We start from the raw sequence: 19,280 nt of genomic DNA on the forward strand, positions 1-19,280 counted from the left end.
AAAACAGAGCTGAGTTCACAGTAGAAATCAAAAGAAAGACTGGAAACAAAAACTTTAAAATCCTAATCTTTTTGCATGAATAATAGGATTTAAAAAAATAACTCAGAAAACCATTCCAAACAGATGACTATGTATCATGATTTAAATGCCTACAGTGAGGCCCACATTCTATTCCAGAATTTAAGAACACTCAAGGGTAACCTTTGCACAGTATCCTGGGGTCCATTATGAGTGAAAGATTGGTTTTTCTTGCTCTGTTGATAGTCATTTCATATTTTTAATTCACTATTTTCTACAAATTACGAATTTTTTCTAAGTATTTGTCCCAGTTTGTGTGTGCATGTATGTGTGGGTTTTGTGTTGTGTGTTTTGTATTGTGTGTTTTGTGTTGTGTAGTGTGTGTGTGTGTGTGTGTGTGTGTGTGTGTGTGTGAGAAAGAGCAAGAAAGGGAGAAAGGAGAGGGAAAGAGAGGCAGGGAAAGAGATATGACCAACTACTTTCTTACTTTTACAGGAAATCTAATACATGCCAGCACAAATCTAGACTGAGACTGACTCATTGGCAGGAAGAACAAGTTTATTCACTAGAGTAAACAGAAAATGGGGTGAGATTTCTTCTTCTAAGAAGAGGGAAAGAATGGGAAAGCAGTTTCCAATTTAAGATAGGAGGAAAGGTCCTTTATTAAAATGATTTTGGGGCTGGGGTTAGCTCAATGGTGGAGCTCTTGTCTAGCATGTGCAAGGCCCTGGGTTTGATCCCCAGAACTGTAAATAATACACATATTCAAATATAAATACATATATATATACACACACAAACATATATATATTTTTCATTTTCTCTTAGTGACCTTGAATTTTTATCCTAACCTCCAAGTTCTTGTTTCAGACTACCTAGAAAATTTCCCCCTCCCCTTGGACTCCCACAATCATTTAGCCTCTCAGTTCAACCCGTTCTTCCTCTCTTGTGCATATATCTCCTCCTTTCTATTCCTACAGGGCACTCATTCAGTCAAGTCATCACCAAGCTTTGTCTAGATTATTGCCTCAATCTCATTCCTATCCTTAAATAAGTAATTCCTGTCTCGGAGTTACTTCTTAAAACTCATCCCACTCATCTTCTACTGAGTGAAGCATTTCTTTCTTGATGCCACCACTGAACCCTGTGTTAGCCCATTCTGTAGTTCTGCCACAGATGTAATTCTCATTGAGAGCTCATATCTTTTCTCTCCTATTCAACTGAGAACTATCTTCACTCTTCTATGAGGTTAATTCTGTTTACTAGATGATGGTAAAGAATTCTCAACCAAATTCAGTCTTGTCTCTCATCTCATTTGGATGAATTCCAGATTATAAAATTATTCCATCTATAATAGCTCTAGGGATGAAAGATTCCACTAGATGCCAAAGTGCTTGAAAAATGGGATTATATTCTTATTTCTGTATTTCTAATCCCTAGAGATGTTGGGCACATTAGATGCTTAATAAATGCTTGGTCAGGTGGAGGCAGGAAGACCTAGAATTCAAGGTCAGCCGTGGCAACATAATGAGACCCTCCTTTCAAAACAAGGAGGGGGGAAATAATGAACAATGAACAAATAGTGAATAAACAAGGAGTCTACTCAGTTCAACAATGAAATATTAACTAGTAAACTAATCATTGTTAATATCCAGCAAACATTTCTCCCTAGGGCGATTATGTGGAAGATCATCTCCTTTAATACAACAATTTACAAGTGGTAGTTTCTCTTTCTCAAAATATCAGAGTTATTTTTCCCTTTTTGAGGGCATTTAAAAAAAAAAACCTAATAGCGCCATCTAGTGAAGAAAATTGGTAAACAGCAATTACGATAGCCTTGTATAAATATAAGAAACACAGTTGTGAAAATTTATTTACAGAACATTAGGGCTGGGGGTATAGTTCAATGGTTGAACAATTGCCTAACATGTGCAAGACCCTGGATTCAAACCCCAGTACCACATACAAAAAACAGAACTACCTCCTTTGCAATTCAAAAGACTTTAACTGTACCTACTCTGTTCTGCAAGCTCTTTCTTGCCAAAATAACTTATTTCTAAATATCTGGACAGAGTTAGGCTGCTGGAAAATATGTGGGTATATAAAATATGTATTATAATTACCTTGTCTTTCACCATTTTAAAAATCAAAGAACCATCAATGTTTGTTAACAGTGTTTAAACATCAAATAGAGCACCATTTTTGTAAATAATGCAAACAATCCTAGCAACTTAATATTTATTATAATAAATATTATTTGAATAATATATATTTATTATAATATATAATATAATTATTTATATAATACATACAAAAATATGGAGTGGTGGGTGGTTTTTAATGATCAAGAAGTGATTTAATTTACCATTTTAGCATAACATATTTTTATAAAATTTAAAAATAAATTTAACAAATAAATATATTTATAGGTATATCTATATTTATATTTATTTATTTCTATACATGTACTTTTGATTTAATAATGGGACATATATAACATTTTCGTGGTACACATGAGGTAGATACACGGAGCATTAAGATTTATGACTAGCTCATTATTATCCAAAGTACATGTATGAAGACACGAATTGGTGTGAATATACTTTGTATACAACCAGAGATATGAAAAATTGTGCTTTATATGTGTAATAAGAATTGTAATGCATTCCACTGTCATAAATAAATAGAAAGTCACTGTAGAGGGTCCCAAAAGTATTCATCTATTGAGAGGCAGAGAAAGACAAGTTGATTCTGAGGTTCTTTATAAATGGGAGTGCTATGGTTTTGAATGTGTCCCTACAGAACTCGTGTGTTGGAGATTTAATCCCCAAATTCATATGTCAATGCTACTGAGAGGTGGGGCTTTCGGGAGGTAATTAGTATTAGTTTCAGTCATGAAGATGAAGACTCCATGATGGCATTAGTGACTTAAAAAAAAAAAAAGAGGAAGAGAGACCTGAGATAGTATGCTTGCTCTGTCCCACCATGTGATATCCTCTGCCATGTTAAGATGTAGCACAAAGGCCCTCACTAGATGCTAATCAGAAGTCCAGGCTCTTGGACTTTTCAGATTTTAGAAGCATGAGCCAAATAAAACTCTATTCTATTAAAAAAAAAAGATTTGTGACTAGCTTTCTGTGGGTTAGATGTAGAACCCACATATTTTAATATTCATTATTTTAAAGGAACAGGGGAATGCAGTGTCAGTACATGGTCTGTTTTTTAATTAGTTGATACCCTAGTTGTACCATTCAATATGGTTGCTTTTAAAATAAGTAACTGTTACTGAAAGCTCAGTCCTTCCTGTAAAGGATGAAGGAAAAGCTCCGTAAACTCAACAAGTCAAAACAACCATTTACCTGTCCGAGATTTTATTAGCAGGACCTTAGTGGTCAGTTGCAGAAGAGAAGGGGGGAGAGAGGGGGAGAGGAGAGAGAGAGGAGAGAGGAGAGAGGAGAGAGGAGAGAGGAGAGAGGAGAGAGGAGAGAGGAGAGAGGAGAGAGGAGAGAAGAGAGAGAGGGGGGGGAGAGGGGAGAGGGAGGAGAGAGAGTAAGAGTAAGAGTAAGAGAGGGGGAGGGGGAGAGTAAGAGAGGAGAGACAGGAAGAGTAAGAGAACAAACACGAACAGGGTATTGATATTTATGGGCTTAACGCAGGATGAGGAGGAGCAAGAGGAGTGGGCTGTTACTTCTTCATTGGCTGAGAGTTCGCGCCACATCAGGGATTGGAGGTGCACCATTCAAAGTTCGTGCCATTCACAGGGATTGGAGGTGACTGTTCGGGCGCCATTCAGTGCGTCATGGACCTGAGCTCGGGCGCCATCTTTCCTGAGCTCCCGGAAGAGAAGCACTCCGGGCGCCATCTTTACCAACACTTCCCCTGACGCCTTTCCAGTAACAGGGATATCATTTTGAGAAAAAGGAAAAAGAAGTTTTATTGCTTTGCTAGCAAAGGAGACACATGGGACTCCAGTCCCAGAGGCTGTGATTCTGCCCATCAAGTGGAGCTGGATCGTTTTAAAGAGGTGGTTCAAAGGTTACATTCTGTTCTCTGCAGGGTTGTAATTCACTTGTTAATTTGGTGCTATTCCCCCCCCCCAAAGTCTGAATTAGTTTGTTCAGTGGTGGGTGTGTGCTCAAGGACAGATAACTTTTTCTAGGATGGGGAAGAAAGATATTCCTGCTTCCCCTAAAATTAAGGAGGGGTTAAGATTAGGGAGGAGAAGGGAGAGAGGAAGAGAAAGAAACAAGCCCTTTTAAAAATAAGTCACAGTGAGCTGGGGCTGTAACTCAGGGGCAGAGCACTTGCCTTGCACAGGTGAGGCATTGGGTTCGATTCTCATCACTACATAAAAATGAACAAAATAAAGACATGCTGTCCATCTACAACTACAAAAATATTAAAATCTCAGTGGCAGAGCTGCAAAGGCTATATTCAAAGCTTAAAGTGGACCACTGTACATTGATATAGCTCTAACACTTCCAGAGGACTATCTTCAGTCTTCTACGAGGTCAATTCTGTTTACTAGATGATGGTAAAGAATTCTCAACCAAATTTAGTCTTGTCTCTCATCTCATTTGGATGAATTCCAAATTATAAAATTATTCCATCTATAATAGCTCTAGGGATGAAAGATTCACCTGAACAAATCACCTTGTTGTTCACTCAAGAAATTACACACACGGAGTCGGAATCTGACCTTGGGCTATTTACCATGGCACTATGCTGATCACTATGGTGATCAACATAATATTAAATAAATAATTAAAATATAATTATAATTAGTAACAAATAATTAAAGTTAATATGGTAGTATGATATGTTTTGAATACAGAATCAAATACAAAAAAAGGCTTCATTCTTACATGCCACAAATAACCATTTAGAAAATGTAATTTCAAGAGAGACACTATGTAAAACAGCCAGACAATCTTTATGTAAAAAAGATGGCAATTCTCCCAAAATTAATCCATGAATTTGATAGAAGTCCAATAAAAATTTCAAGAAGAATTTATACCATACTGGATGAGCTAATCCTACAAGTTATGAGAAAAACAATAACTTTGAAAACAGGTGCCAAAAATGGGAGACCTGTTCTACCAGGCTTAAAAAGTTATTACAAAGTTAAATATCTTGGTATTGGTGCAAAGTGAGATGTATAAACCAAGAAAATGGAACAGAGAGCTTAGAATGTGTCCATATATGAGAATATCTGTAACAGATATGGCATCAGAATTCAGTGGTGAAAGATTAAAGTAATCAACAAAGGCTGTTGGAATTTTGGGTTATCCACAGTGTACTATAACCAAAAAAAGCATATATCTGATCTTTGTCCCTTGTTCTTGGCACACATTTCCTAAAACCCTTGGAATCTCCAGAGTGATAGATTGAGTTAATTATCAACAAACACTGACAGTGATTAAGAGTGAGAACCAAATCATCTGTAGGCTCAGGGAAGAAGCCCAGGCAATGAGCCAAGCTCTTTCTTTGAGGCCTGTCATTTAGGACTTTCTATGTCATGAAACTAGGCTTGAATTAGCCTGTCACTTGCTTTAAGTTCCCAGAACAAATTAGGTGTTTTTTAAAAATTTTTTTTGGTTGTTGTTGTCAATGTACCTTTATTTTATTTATATGCAGTGCTGAGAATCCAACCCAGTGCCTCACACATGCTAGGCAATAGGCAAGTGTTCTACCACTGAGGTACAACCCCAGCCCCAATTTGGGTTTTAACAGGGAGGCCAAGTAGTAGTTCAAGGATATATGGCTGTTGTCCCCTGCTGAGAGCCACAGTGGAGTTGGAATGGCCCCTGGCATTTTGCCAGAAGTAATGGTTGAGAGGCAAGCCATTAAGATGATGCTGGGGGCTGGGGATGTGGCTCAAGCGGTAGCATGCTTTTGAAGCCAGATTTAAAGTTAGGTAGTCAGTGTAGTTAGGTAAATCGGTCTAATACCGAGTGAAATCTAAAATGGAGGCCATGCTGAGAATGATTCCAGGAAACGCAGGACAACTCATGGAATGTCAATGAAGTCCTGAAAAGGCCCTAGGCCAAAGTCCATCCCAAGGAATGTTAATGGAGCCCAGGAAACAGCCCCTACAGATTTGGAGATAGCCATCCCAGAGAAGTGATAATCTTATCCCAAAAGGTGATAATTAAGCCCACCTGTGTCCCACCCCTGGGCCTTCTGACCTACATTCCATAACCAAAACTATAAAAAGGGGAGACAACCGCACTTCCACGGAGTCCACCTCTTGGGTCCCCTTCTTCCTCCGGGAAAAGTCTTTTCTGCTGTCCTTTAATAAACTTCTAATTTCTACTCTGACCTTGCCTCAGCGTGCTTCTTTGGTGTTATTCTTCAACATCGAGGAAGCAAGAACTCTCACTGGTCAACAGCAGTAACACTTTCCTGGCATGGGTTTGATCCTCAGCACCACATACAAACAAAGATGTTGTGTCTGCCGAAAACTAAAAAAATAAATAAATATTAAAATTCTCTCCCCCCCCTTTCTCCCCCCCTTCCCCTTAAAAAAATGATGCTGGATTGATTCAATTGTATATTAGACCTTTACACCAGTAATAGGGCAGCTCTTGCTGCCTCGGGCGCCCCACTATGTGGAGTGCTGTGGGAGTTCGGAAATAAAGTTTGTTCCTGCTTGAGTGGCTCGTGATTTGTGCCCAGTCAGACTGCGGCAGTCCCCAAGATTCAATATCTGTTATTTCTCTTAGAAATAAGGATGGACACATTATCATACAATTTTAGGGAGGGGCTGTTGGGAAAAGTATAAACGGCAGCCGCACCCCAGAGAAAAACCACAACATGGTGCCTAAGGATATCTTCTTCTACCTTCCTCTTTTCTGCAGTGGCACGAAAAGTTCCCACCCTTGTGAACTCTCTCGCCGGCACCAATTTCAAATCTCGCTGGCGGGGAACCTTAGTCCCAATGAGAACTAATTCCTGGGCGTGGGAGCTGATATCTGGAAGAACTTGCCGATAAACGGGTGGCCTGCCATTTATCTAAGCCCTACCATCTCCCCTTAGTTCTATATAAGCACACAGCCTTTTGCAATAAAATTGGAATTCTCCTGGCGAAGTGTCTTTGCGTGGGGAATTCTTTCAGGGGCCATGGCAATATTTCAGTGCAAGAGGAAATTTGGGCTAGCAAGATCCCGGAGGGATATTTTTCCCTCTATGAGGATTCCTATTCTACCTACTTGATGTAGAAGTGAAGTGGTTATGATCTAATTAGTCTTGTTTATAGTTGTTTTCATAACTGTACACTTATGATTCTATCTGCTAACAATTATTCTTGGAAATAAAATAAAAACTAGTGGTATTGGTGCAATGTGAGATGTATAAACCAAGCTTATAATATGTTATAAATATCCTGATGTTCCCAGAATCAAGTTTTGGAAGTGAATGAAATGCTTAAATTGGTCATTTGGACATATGATTTCATAGATCACTATTCATGGCTATTTATTATTATAGGCTACAGGGTTTTTTGTATGCTTATTTGTTTTTGTTTTTGTAAGGGTCTGGCAGAGCGTCGGAGGGAGAGACCACACAAGAGACTGGCTTCATGCAACTGCAGAAGGGGATTTATTAATTCAGCATGCTGAGGTTCCAGGCTCACTCAGGAAGATAGAGCAGCCCAGAGCCCAGAGCAGAGGTCAAGCAGAGCTTAAGTACACTTTTTGGGGAGGGCTGGGGGCTTTGTATACATCAGAACAAATCATCATGAGGCGTGGGAAAATTGAACAACAACTCTGAGACAGGATTAGTACATTCATTGGCGGGAACAGTCTGGGCAGGGGTGATTGGTCACTCCTAAGTGGGGTACACATTTAAACTGATTGGTTTTGGAGCCTGGATGCTTACTTGCTGAGCTACTTGGAGCCCTTAGCTAACAAACAACTAGGGAATCAATGGAAATATTTACTGGGCAGTTCAGGTATTGTCCTAACAACTACAGAGATTACAGGTAGCAGAGGAATTTTAACAATACCTGGTCTATTATTTTTTTTAGCCCAAGCCTTTCAATTTAGAAACTTTACAATGCCCAGTCTTTTACACTTTTAACTCAGACTCTTGCAGCTTAGAATCAGCTTAGAAATTTTACCTTTACATTTTTTGAGGTGGGGTCTGGCTAGGCTGTCTATGCTGGTCTCAAACTCATGAGCCTGACTGGTCTTTCTGCCTCAGTCTCCTGAGCTGGAATAATAAGCACAGGCTGCCAATCTCAGCCCTAGGTCAGTTTTTCTTTAATTTTACTGTTTAAAATTTCATATTTTATTAAGATACATAAAAAAGTGTTATAGAAGTACAAAATAACTTATGATTTAAGAGGTTCATAAGAATTTACATTTTTTATTCTTGAATCCTAGAACTTACAATTCTTTTGTGTATACATTTGAAAACTCTCGGGGCAACTATAATGAACTGATGACTATTGGCTTTTTTTGTTGTTGTAAATGAACAGAATACTTTATTTTTTATTTATTTTTATGTGGTGCTGAGGATCAAACCCACTGTCTCACACATGATAGGCAAGAGCTCTGCCATTGAGCTACTGCCCAGCCCAACCACTGGCTCTTTTGGGGGTGGGGGAGTGTACATACCATGATAAAAAGGGATAAAGGTCTCTGATAATGCCAGAAATAGAATATCTTCCCACCTTCACCAATGGCATAGAGCTAGATTTGATTTAGAAAAATTAATGTGATATTTCTTGCACCTCAGTGTTGTGGAACAAATTCATGTTTTAAATTTTATCATTCATTTAATCTTACAACTCCATGCATTAGGCATTCCCTTTGGCAGAAAGAAAAAACTGGAGCACAAAGAGTTAATGCACATTTAGTGGGCTAGTTCAGAAGGAGTGGCAGGGAATGGAGAATCTCCCAATATTGTGAGGAACAATCTGGATAAGTGATAGAGAAAAGCATCCAATTAACCTAAACACAAAAGGGAATATGTTTACCTATGTTACTGAAAAGTCTAGATACAGACTAGCTCTAGGCAGCAACACTGAGATAGGGCTCAATGACATCATCAGGATTTAGTATTTTTCTGTTTCTTGCTTCTCTGTCTTCTGTGCTGACTTTGTTTTCTCAGACTTTATATGGTGGTGGGAGGGCAGCCAGCAAATTCAGGGCAATGTCTTCCCAGGTTGAAAAGTAGCTGCAAATATCTTTTAGCTAATCATGGAGGCTAGGGGAATGGAAGGTTCCTTTTGCAGGCCTAAGTCACAGGGGAGCCCTTGTGAATGAGTGTAGTATAGTGGTGTAGACCTAGACTGAAGAATGGGATTAATTCTCAGTGTCCTCTTTCTCCGAAGAATAACAGAGAGAAGGATAATAGAAGTTCGAGGACAGACTCAGAACAAAAACAATGCAGAGCTGGGCATGGTGGTACACTCATATAATCCCAGCTATTGATGAGTCTGAGCCAGGAGGATTTCAAGTTCCAGTGAGGCCAGCTTTAGTCACTTAGCAAGACTGTGTCTCAAAAATAAAAATTAAAAAATAAAAAGGACTGGGTATATAGTTCAGTGGTAAAACGCCCCTGGATTCAGTTGCCAATATTAAAAATCAAATCAAGGGGGCTGGGGTTGTGGCTCAGTGGCAGAGCGCTTGCCTCGAACACGTGAGGCACTGGGTTTGACCCTCAGCACCACATAAAAATAAATAAACAAAGTAAAGATATTGTGCCCATGTATAACTAAAAAATTTATTTTTAAAAATCAAACCAAACCAAACCAGTGGTCCACTACATTCTTTTCTCACCATCCTGTTTGTGTATTTTGGTCCAAAACCATAATAACACTCCTTCAGGCTCTCAAACTTACAATAAATGTGAGTGCACATTCTGTGGAGGTCTTGGGAAGCAGGAAAGGATTGTAAAGAGAAATAAAACTTCTCAAATATCCCAACACCTAGGCGAATGGACCATTCAATTACTCAAACTCTCAATTAATACACCTTCTTATCTCCGGGTAACTTTATTTCCATTTTAACTCAACTATGGATTATCTTAGACCTTATTACTTGGAAAAGCTCTGATTTCTAAATAATAGTTTGGCACCCTACTATTTCATCTCAATCTCTAGTTTTTCCAGCACATATGTCAATATGCCAATTATTCAACTTTGTTAGGATCTTTGTTAGGATCTTCCCAATTACTCCCTGACCACCAAGAACCCCTTGTCTTTATTTTCTTCTTGTCTGTGGAGATTGTTGGGAAAAGTATAAACGGCAGCCATACCCCAGAGAAAAAACCCCAACATGATGCCTAAGGACTTCTTCTTCCTACCTTCTTCTCTGCAGTGGCGAGAAAAGTTCCTGCCCTTGTGAACTCTCCCGACGGTGCCAATTTCAAATCTCGCTGGTGGGGAACCTTAGCCCCAATGAGAACTAATTCCTGGGCTCCGGAGCTGATATCTGGAAGAACTTGCCAATAAACGGGTGGCCTGCCATTTATCTAAGCCCCACCATCTCCCCTTTAGTTCTATATAAGCACACAGCTTTTTGCAATAAAATTGGAATTCTCCCGGTGAAGTGTCTTTGCGTCGGGAATTCTTTCAGAGATCTCGTTTTTTTTTTTTTTTTTTTTTTTTAAGAGAGAGACAGAGAGAGAGAGAGAGAGAGAGAGAGAGAGAGAGAGAGAGAGAGAGAGAGAGAGAGAGAGAGAGAAATTTTTAATATTTATTTTTTAGTTTTCGGGGGACACAACATCTTTGTTTGTATGTGGTGCTGAGGATCCAACCCGGACGCATGCCAGGCGAGCGCGCTACCGCTTGAGCCACATCCCCAGCCCCATGTTTTTTGTTTTTTTAAACTGACATCTGATTCCTTTGCTTCGTTCCTGAAGGCAAATCCAAACCTGCCTCTTTCATCCTCTATTATCAAAGCTACCATAAACTCTTAGTCACAACTTATGATCATCTCTATGGCAGGTGGAAATCATTTATTCATCTATATCATTCATCCCATAAATATATTAAGTACCTGCCACCTGTTAGGCATTGTACAGAGAAAACATTCTGTTTCTGGAATTTATATCATGGTCTCCTTAGTCAATCCTCTCTTCCATCCCCCTCAAGACCATTTCAAACCTGTCCTTAAACATTTGCTCCCTAGTTAATGGGCTGAAGCTCCACTTCAAAGAGGAACCAGATGCCATCAGATAGGATTTTTTAAAATCATCAACACTTCAGTGAGGGGCTAGGGTTGTAGCTCAGTGGTAGAGCACTTGCTTAGAATATATAAGACACTGGGTTTGATTCTCAGCACTGCAATTAAATAAATAAATAAGAGTCCATCAACAACTTTAAAAAAAAAAAAAAAACTTCAGTGAGACTTGTATCTCATGCCTTCTTTTATTTTGATAGAGATGTCCCTCTGGGAGGCCTCCTGGTCCCTTGATTCGTCCCAGCAGTTTTAACACTGTGGTAACATTTTTGGCAAGCTTATCTGTCTTCCCCAAGTATCTGTTCTGCGTTGGGTCTCCCAGTCTTGCTGGTACTCAGGGCGTCTTGGGAGCAGGAGGGAGGTAGGGGAGGAAACTCCGCCCCATGCACCCTGGGGGTGGGACTAATGCTGGAGTGGAGCCAATCCAGGGCAGGGCCAGTACTAGGGCGGGGCCAGGGCTAGGGTGCGCCCAGTTTCCGGGGCGGGGCCAATGCCCGGGCGGGGTCTGACGTACGCTTCCTTCAGTCATCTTGATGGCGGTTGCAGCCGTTTTTGCCTGAGGTAACTGAATTCCGTCCCCTGACTTTCCTGGGATCAGAATTGGGAACATACCGGGGCGCACTGGCGCATGCCTTTAATCACAGTGACTTGGGAGGCTGAGGCAGGAAGGTTGCAAGTTCGAGAACAACCTCAAGAATTTAATGAGGCCTTGTCTTAAAATCAAAAGTAAAAATAGGCCGGGCATGCAACTCACTAAAGGCGTCCCATGTTAAATTCCCAGTACAAAAGAATAAGAAGAACTGGGGAGATAACCTCCCAAATAAGGGGTCAGGTCAGCTTTCTGGGTGCCTGAGAGACCTTTCACCCTGTGCTGCCCGAGGAGATTTTCCCACCGCCCTGTCGCGTCTACGCGACCCACAAGCCCAGAGAATGCGCGGAGCCTTGCTCTGGGACTGGGCCCGCTAGGTGGAACCTCTTTCACCTGGAATTCATGGAGATAGTGATAAAAGATAGTAATAATATTGACGGCTGGTTGTCGAATCTCCACTTCTTGGGGCTGCCGGGGCTTGGGTGAGTGGTAGAACCCAAGGCCCAGATTTCCGCTGCTCCAAGCGTATCTATTAGTACCTAGCTAACAGTTATGGTGATACACGTAATGAACAGGAAAGGCACTTTCGACAATGCCAGAGTTGAGGATTTGGTTGGTGGTCCCGTTGCTGTTGCCACCTAGTCTTTGTGAGCAACCCCATTCAGTCCCGAGAGCCTCAGTGTCCTGGAAGTGCCAGGACTGGTCAGAAGGATGATGAATCTTCAAGGTGCATGTTCCCACACACCAGGAAAGGTATGTGGGAACCCAAGTTAAAGACCAGAATCAGGCCTACCCCTGAGGGGCCAATATGAGAGCACCTGCCGTGCCCTGCAGACACCAGGACTACATTTTTTTTTTTTTTTTTGTATCTGGGATTGAACTCAGGGGCACTCAACCCCTGAGCCACATCTCCAGTCCTATTTTGTATTTTATTTAGAGACAGGGTCTCACTAAATTGCTTAGTGCCTCACCAGTGCTGAGACTGGCTTTGAATTCACGATCCCTCCAAAACAGCTGGGATTACAGGCGTTTGCCACCGTGCCAGGACTACATTTTTAAAGGCCATCTTGACACTTCCAGAAGATAAGACTAGGACAGGCTGTGTACTAAGGCAGAAAATCAGAGGCTAATGTCAGGAATTGATACATTCTCTACTTGTCGATAGCATATTATATGTCAGATGGGATTTTAGATGGGAAATGTAGTTATTTTCGTGTTTCCTAGAGGTGAAAGGAAATGATTTTTAAGCTTTAAAATTTGAGATATAATTCATATACCATACAATTCACTGTTTTAAAGTATGTAGTTAAATGAGTTTTATTTGTGCTTATAGAGTTGTACAGCTATCACTCTCTATAGATAGAGTTTTAGGACTTTTTCATCATCTCAAAAAGAAGCTTCATCTCTATTGCCAATCACTCCCTTTTTCTCCTCCCAACCTCACTCCTGAGGCCCAAGCAACTACTGATCAACTTTCTGTCTCTACAGATATGACTAATCTGGAAATTTCATATAAATGAAATACAGCAATTTGTGATCTTTTATGCATAATTTCTTTCAGCATGAAGTTTTTAAGATCCATCCAGGGGCTGGGGATGTGGCTCAAGCGGTAGCACGCTCGCCTTGCGGCCCGGGTTCGATCCTCAGCACCACATACCAACAAAGATGTTGTGTCCGCCGAGAACTAAAAAATAAATATTAAAAATTCTCTCTCTCTCTCTCTCCTCTCTCACTCTCTCTTTAAAAAAAAATCCATCCAACTTGTATATATCAGTACTTCATTTCTTTTTTTTAATTTTTTTTTAATATTTATTTTTTTTAGTTCTTGGCGGACACAACATCTTTCTTTGTATGTGGTGCTGAGGATCGAACCCGGGCCGCATGCATGCCAGGCGAGCACGCTACCGCCTGAGCCACATCCCCAGCCCTCATTTCTTTTTATTGTCAATAATATTCCATCATATATATATAATACAGTATTTTAAATATTCATTTATCAGTTGATGGACATTTGAGTTTCTGCTTTTTAGCTATTATTAATGATACTACTGTGAATATTTGTATATAAGACTTTGTGTAGATAATGTTTTCATCTCTCTTGGGTATATATACCTTACCTACAAACAGAATTGCTGGGTCTTATGGTAACTCTATGTTTAACATTTTAAGGAACTGCCAAGCTCTTTTCTAAAGCAAGCTATACCACTTTATATTTTCATTAGCAGTGTTTGAGGTGTCAAGTTTCTCCACATTCTTATTAGTACTTGTTATTATCTGTCTTTTTGATTATAGCAATCTGACAGTGAACTGTTATCTCATTGTGAGGAAATGTGCAGTTAACAAATTTCCCCCATTATAATAATATGATATAGGAAATCTGTAATAATTTGAAAAAATTACCTTTAATGCTTTGGTATATTTCTTTCCAAACTTTGCTATGTATATCATTACATTGTTTCCACAATCATCTTTTTAAAATGAGGAAAATTCCTAATATTTACTTATAAACTTTAAAAAAAATAACTAGGATATTTTCTGAAGTGGATGGATCATATTAACCACTCTATTTTTCTTTTACATTTAGATAGCTTTTATATTTTGATATTGTGTTATTTGCTTATCTTTTTTTGCCTAATTATTTTGGCTTGTAAATTTTCTTATTCCAAAAAATCATCAAGCTTTTTCTGAATTTATGACTGTATATTAACTCAAGGTTGTATCCTTGAGACTACTGCTCTTTTCTCTTAATACTCTCTTTGAGTGAATTGAATTATCTATTCAAGTGATTTAGTTTTCATTGTTTATTTTCAACTCTGAGGTTCAAACTCATAAATTTAGTTGTTTGTTAAACATTCCCAATCTTGGTTTCCCACAGGTACCCCAAATATAACATTTTCAGTACATAACTCATTATCTTCTTCTGCTACCAAACTGTGTTTCCTCTTTATTTGTAATATCAATAAGTAGCACCCAGTCATCCAAGGAAGAAATCCTGTCTTCCACCACAAAGTTAGTCAGTCACAAGTTTTGCTGATTTTGTTTGCTCTTTCTTGACTCTGTCTCTGCTCTGATTCTTTACTCTGGCTTTTCAGGCCCTTGACGTCTCTTCTTAAGCTGTACAGAAGTCTTCGGACTGATCCATGACCCTTCAGTGTGGTCTCTCCTAAATTCTTCCCCTTAACAACAGCCAGGCAACCTACCTAAAATAAAATGCTCATGAAACTCTCCTTCTTAAAACCTGTAGTGGTTCTCTAGTGCATGGTATATAGAGTTCTCTCTGCAGCTTTTCCTGCTACTCCCTGTTCTGCATTTGTAACTGAAATAATAAATATTTTACCATTTTCCCTGATTCCCCCTGCTATTCAGTGCTTCCATGTATAGTATTTGTTCCTTATGACTTTTCTGTCTGACATCACCTTTTTTCTTCTAGCTAATTACCTATTATCCTTCAAGTCTGAGCTTAATCATCATCTCCTATAGAAAATCTACCTTGTAATCTCAGATTGGGTCAATAGTCCTTGTTTCTACCCCACATAGTTTTGGTTCTAACTTTTAATTTTAAACCTATTTTTTTAAAGGGGAAGGAAATGAATTTTTTTAAAAGAGAGAGGAGAGAGAGAGAGAGAATTTTTAATATTTATTTTTTAGTTCTCGGCGGCGGACACAACATCTTTGTTGGTATGTGGTGCTGAGGATCGAACCCGGGCCGCACGCATGCCAGGCGAGCGCGCTACCGCTTGAGCCACATCCCGAGCCCCAAACCTATTTTTAAATCTACTCCCTGAATATAACATTTCGTATAATTTTAATATCTGTGGTCTTTGCATGTCTTTTTGTTCTGATAATGGTTTTTATTAACTTGCTATTCATGGTAGTTTGATTCCTCAGATATTTACGAGGTCTTTTTTTTGCTGGGGGGGGGTCGGTGGGTACCAGGGATTGAACTAGGGGGCACTCAACCCCTGAGCAACATCCCCAGCCCTATTTTGTATTTTATTAGAGATAGGGTCTCACTGAGTTGCTTAGCGCCTTGCTAAATTGCTGAGGCTGGCTTTGAACTCGCTATCCTCTTGCCTCAGTCTCCAGAGCTGCTGGGATTACAGGCATGCGCCTCCGCACCTGCTTACTATCTCTTATTAATAGCTCATGATTGACAAACTTTAACTTTGGAGATGCTAAGGGACATTAATTGAGATGATTTGCCTTGGTTTCTGCTGGGTGCTGGGAGTCATTACCAATCAAGAACCACTTCACTTAAATTAATGGATTGAGGTTTCTTGGAACATGGGTATGGTGTAAATTCAAGTCCTAGCATGAGAGTCAAGCTGGTTACAAAATGTTGTGGAAGACTATTAAAATGATTAATGTTTTAAAATCCAGTGCCTGCAGAGACACTGATTTGTTTGTTAACTTTGCAAGCATACAGATTTTCTGAGCTTGTCTTTTCAATAAATGTATTGCCACCTGGATTTATGTGAAGGACTCATATTCCAACTTTGCTGAGTTAAATCCAAACTAGCAAAGCTCTAGATTCTCAGAAAAATGGCACAACATTTAAAAGTCCCCTATTGATATTTCTTTCCCAGAGTTTTTGAAAGATTTTTAATTATCTATTGTTCATATCAATCTCAGGCAGCCACAATACCAATAGAGCTTTAAGTTTTTGGTTTTGGCACACTTTCAAGGCACCCCTGAATTCTTTGTTCACTTATTATTTCAGCTTTCAGCTGTAGATGGTGTGTGTGTGTGTGTGTGTGTGTGTGTGTGTGTGTGAGAGAGAGAGAGAGAGAGAGAGAGAGAGAGAGAGAGAGAGAGATCATTTAGTATTTTCTTTACTGTCTGTGAGTTTGAGTTTGGCAATGTATTTTAAAAGTATTTGGGAGTGAGTGCTTTCCTTCATAAAAGCAACAAGAACATTGACAAAAATTGTTAGAATCAAATTTTTTTAGAACTTTGGAAATTATTCAAAGGTTTTTAGCAGTCTGAGAGCATTTATTTAAGAACATGGGCTGAATTTTGGTGATAACCAATGAGTTCTGTAGTGTTCTTTCTTGGCTCATGCCCATCATATTCTCCTCAGCTCTATGGTAACCTTGAAAACCAACATCTTGCAACCATGGTGAAAACTGGCCTACTGGAAGCAATTGGAGGAACAAAAGCAGACTGGAGTTTATTCAAAGCCTCATTTTCAGGAGAAATGTTATTATAAGACCTGACTAGGAGGTTCCTGGAAGACCCCACTCAGAAGACTATTGATCTGACTTGGAGCTCACCTGGCCTTCTGCCTGGGCATAATTACTGGAGACAGTAAATCAGGCAATTGTTAGGGCACACAAAAGTGTAACTGAAATGTTTTAAAGAAAAAATTGTGGAGTGAGATGTCCATAGGGGATTTTGAAAAGCTATGTTATACTGCTAGAAAGATAGAAATAAACATGACCAGAATTTTTCATACTTAGAAAGACCTGAAAAGGGACAAAGTTTTCACCTCTGACAAACCTTGAGGCTCTGCATAAGAAAAAAAATGTTAAGGCAGAGTTATAAACTGCCTGACCAAGTATTGAAGTCATGCTCCAACATGCACATAAAGTCCCTTGGCAAAAACTTAGAGACTTTGGTTTCTAAGGAAATCTATATCCAATTATTAACTGACTGCTATGTTACTCAAGTAAGCTTTAACATCCAGAGCACACAAAAAATATAGAATTTGCAGAATTCAGAAAAGTAATGAAACAAACAGCCATGGGGAAAGAGAAGAGATTAATTTCCAGAATCGTTACATTATATTATTTAAAAGGTCCAATTTTTTTAATGTCCAGTTTTTAACAACAGTAACAATGACAGAAGTGAAAAGAAAAAAGTATGGTCCACATGCCAGAAAGAAGCAGTCAATAGAAAATAACTTTTAGAAAGTCCAGATGTTGTCTGGAAAAATAAGAGACCCAGAATAGGTAAAGCAATCCTTAGCAGGAAGAGTGAAGCAGAGGGCATCACTATACCAGACTTTAAACTAGACTACAGAGCAATATTAACAAAAACAGCATGGTATTGGTACCAAAATAGATTGGTAGACCAATGGTACAGAATAGAGGACAGAAAGACTAACCCACAAAATTACAATTATCTTATATTAGACAAAGGTGCCAAAAACATACATTGGAGAAAAGATAGCCTCTTCAACAAATGGTGCTGGGAAAACTGGAAATCCATATGCAACATAATGAAATTAAACTCCTATCTCCCACCATGCACAAAACTCAACTCAAAGTGGATCAAGGACCTAGGAATTAAACCAGAGACACTGTGTCTAATAGGAGAAAAAGTAGGCCCTAATCTTCATCATGTGGGATTAGGCCCCAACTTCTAATAGTATAAGAATTAAAATCAAATATCAATAAATGGGATGGATTCAAACTAAAAAGTTTCTTCTCAGGAAAAAAAAATCTGTGAGGTGAATAGAGAGCCTTCCTCTGGGGAGCAAATTTTTACCCCTCACACATCAAATAGAGCACTAATCTCTAGGGTATATGAAGAACTCAAAAAGCTAAATACCAAAAAACCAAATAACCCAATCAATAAATGGGCCAAGGGCCTGAACAGACACTTCTCAGAAGATATACAATCAATCAACAAATATATGAAAAAATGTTCATCATGTATAGCAATTAGAGAAATGCAAATCAAAACTATTCTAAGATATCATCTCACTCCAGTCAGAATGGCAGCTATTATGAAGACAACAATAAGTGTTGGCGAGGATGTGGGGAAAAGGTATACTCATACATTGTTGGTGGGACTGCAAATTGGTGCAGCCATATGGAAAGCAGTATGGAGATTTCCTTGGAAAACTAGGAATGGAACCACCATTTGACCCAGCTATCCCTCTCCTCTGTCTATATACCCTAAGGACTTAAAAACAGCATACTAGCTTCCAAATTGGCTGCACTAATTTGCAGTCCCACCAGCAGTGTACAAGTGTACCCTTTTCCCCACATCCTCACCAGCACTTGTTGTTGTTTGACTTCATAATGGCTGCCAATCTTACTGGAGTGAGATGTTATCTTAGGGTGGTTTTGATTTGCATTTCTCTGACTGCTAGAGATGGTGAGCATTTTTTCATGTACTTGTTGATTGATTGTATGTCCTCCTCTGAGAAGTGTCTGTTCAGGTCCTTGGCCCATTTGTTGATTGTGTTATTTGTTTTATTATTGTTTAATTTTTTGAGTTCTTTGTATATTCTGGATATTAAGGCTCTATCTGAAGTGTGAGGAGTAAAGATTTGTTCCCAGGATGAGGCTCCCTATTTACCTCTCTTATTGTTTCTCTTGCTGAGAAAAAACTTTTTAGTTTGAGTAAGTCCCATTTGTTGATACTTGTTTTTAACTCTTGTGCTATGGGTGTCCTATTAAGGAATTTGGAGCCCGACCCCACAATATGTAGATCGGAACCAACTTTTTCTTCTATCAGACGAAGAGTCTCTGATT

At 39.2% G+C, this 19,280-nt stretch overlaps 1 protein-coding gene across 1 annotated transcript in view; it reads left to right on the forward strand.

Moving 5' to 3' along the window:
- Positions 1-11,711: 11,711 nt before the first annotated feature.
- Positions 11,712-19,280, forward strand: part of LOC144378425 (uncharacterized) — a 53,156-nt gene continuing 45,587 nt past the window's right edge. Inside the window, exon 1 of the mRNA XM_078052433.1 lies at positions 11,712-11,768. The gene's annotated coding sequence lies outside the window, so the exon portion shown is untranslated. The remainder of the gene's footprint in view (positions 11,769-19,280) is intronic.

The sequence above is a fragment of the Ictidomys tridecemlineatus genome, chromosome 6, assembly GCF_052094955.1.
Source record: "Ictidomys tridecemlineatus isolate mIctTri1 chromosome 6, mIctTri1.hap1, whole genome shotgun sequence".
Classification (NCBI taxonomy): domain Eukaryota; kingdom Metazoa; phylum Chordata; class Mammalia; order Rodentia; family Sciuridae; genus Ictidomys; species Ictidomys tridecemlineatus.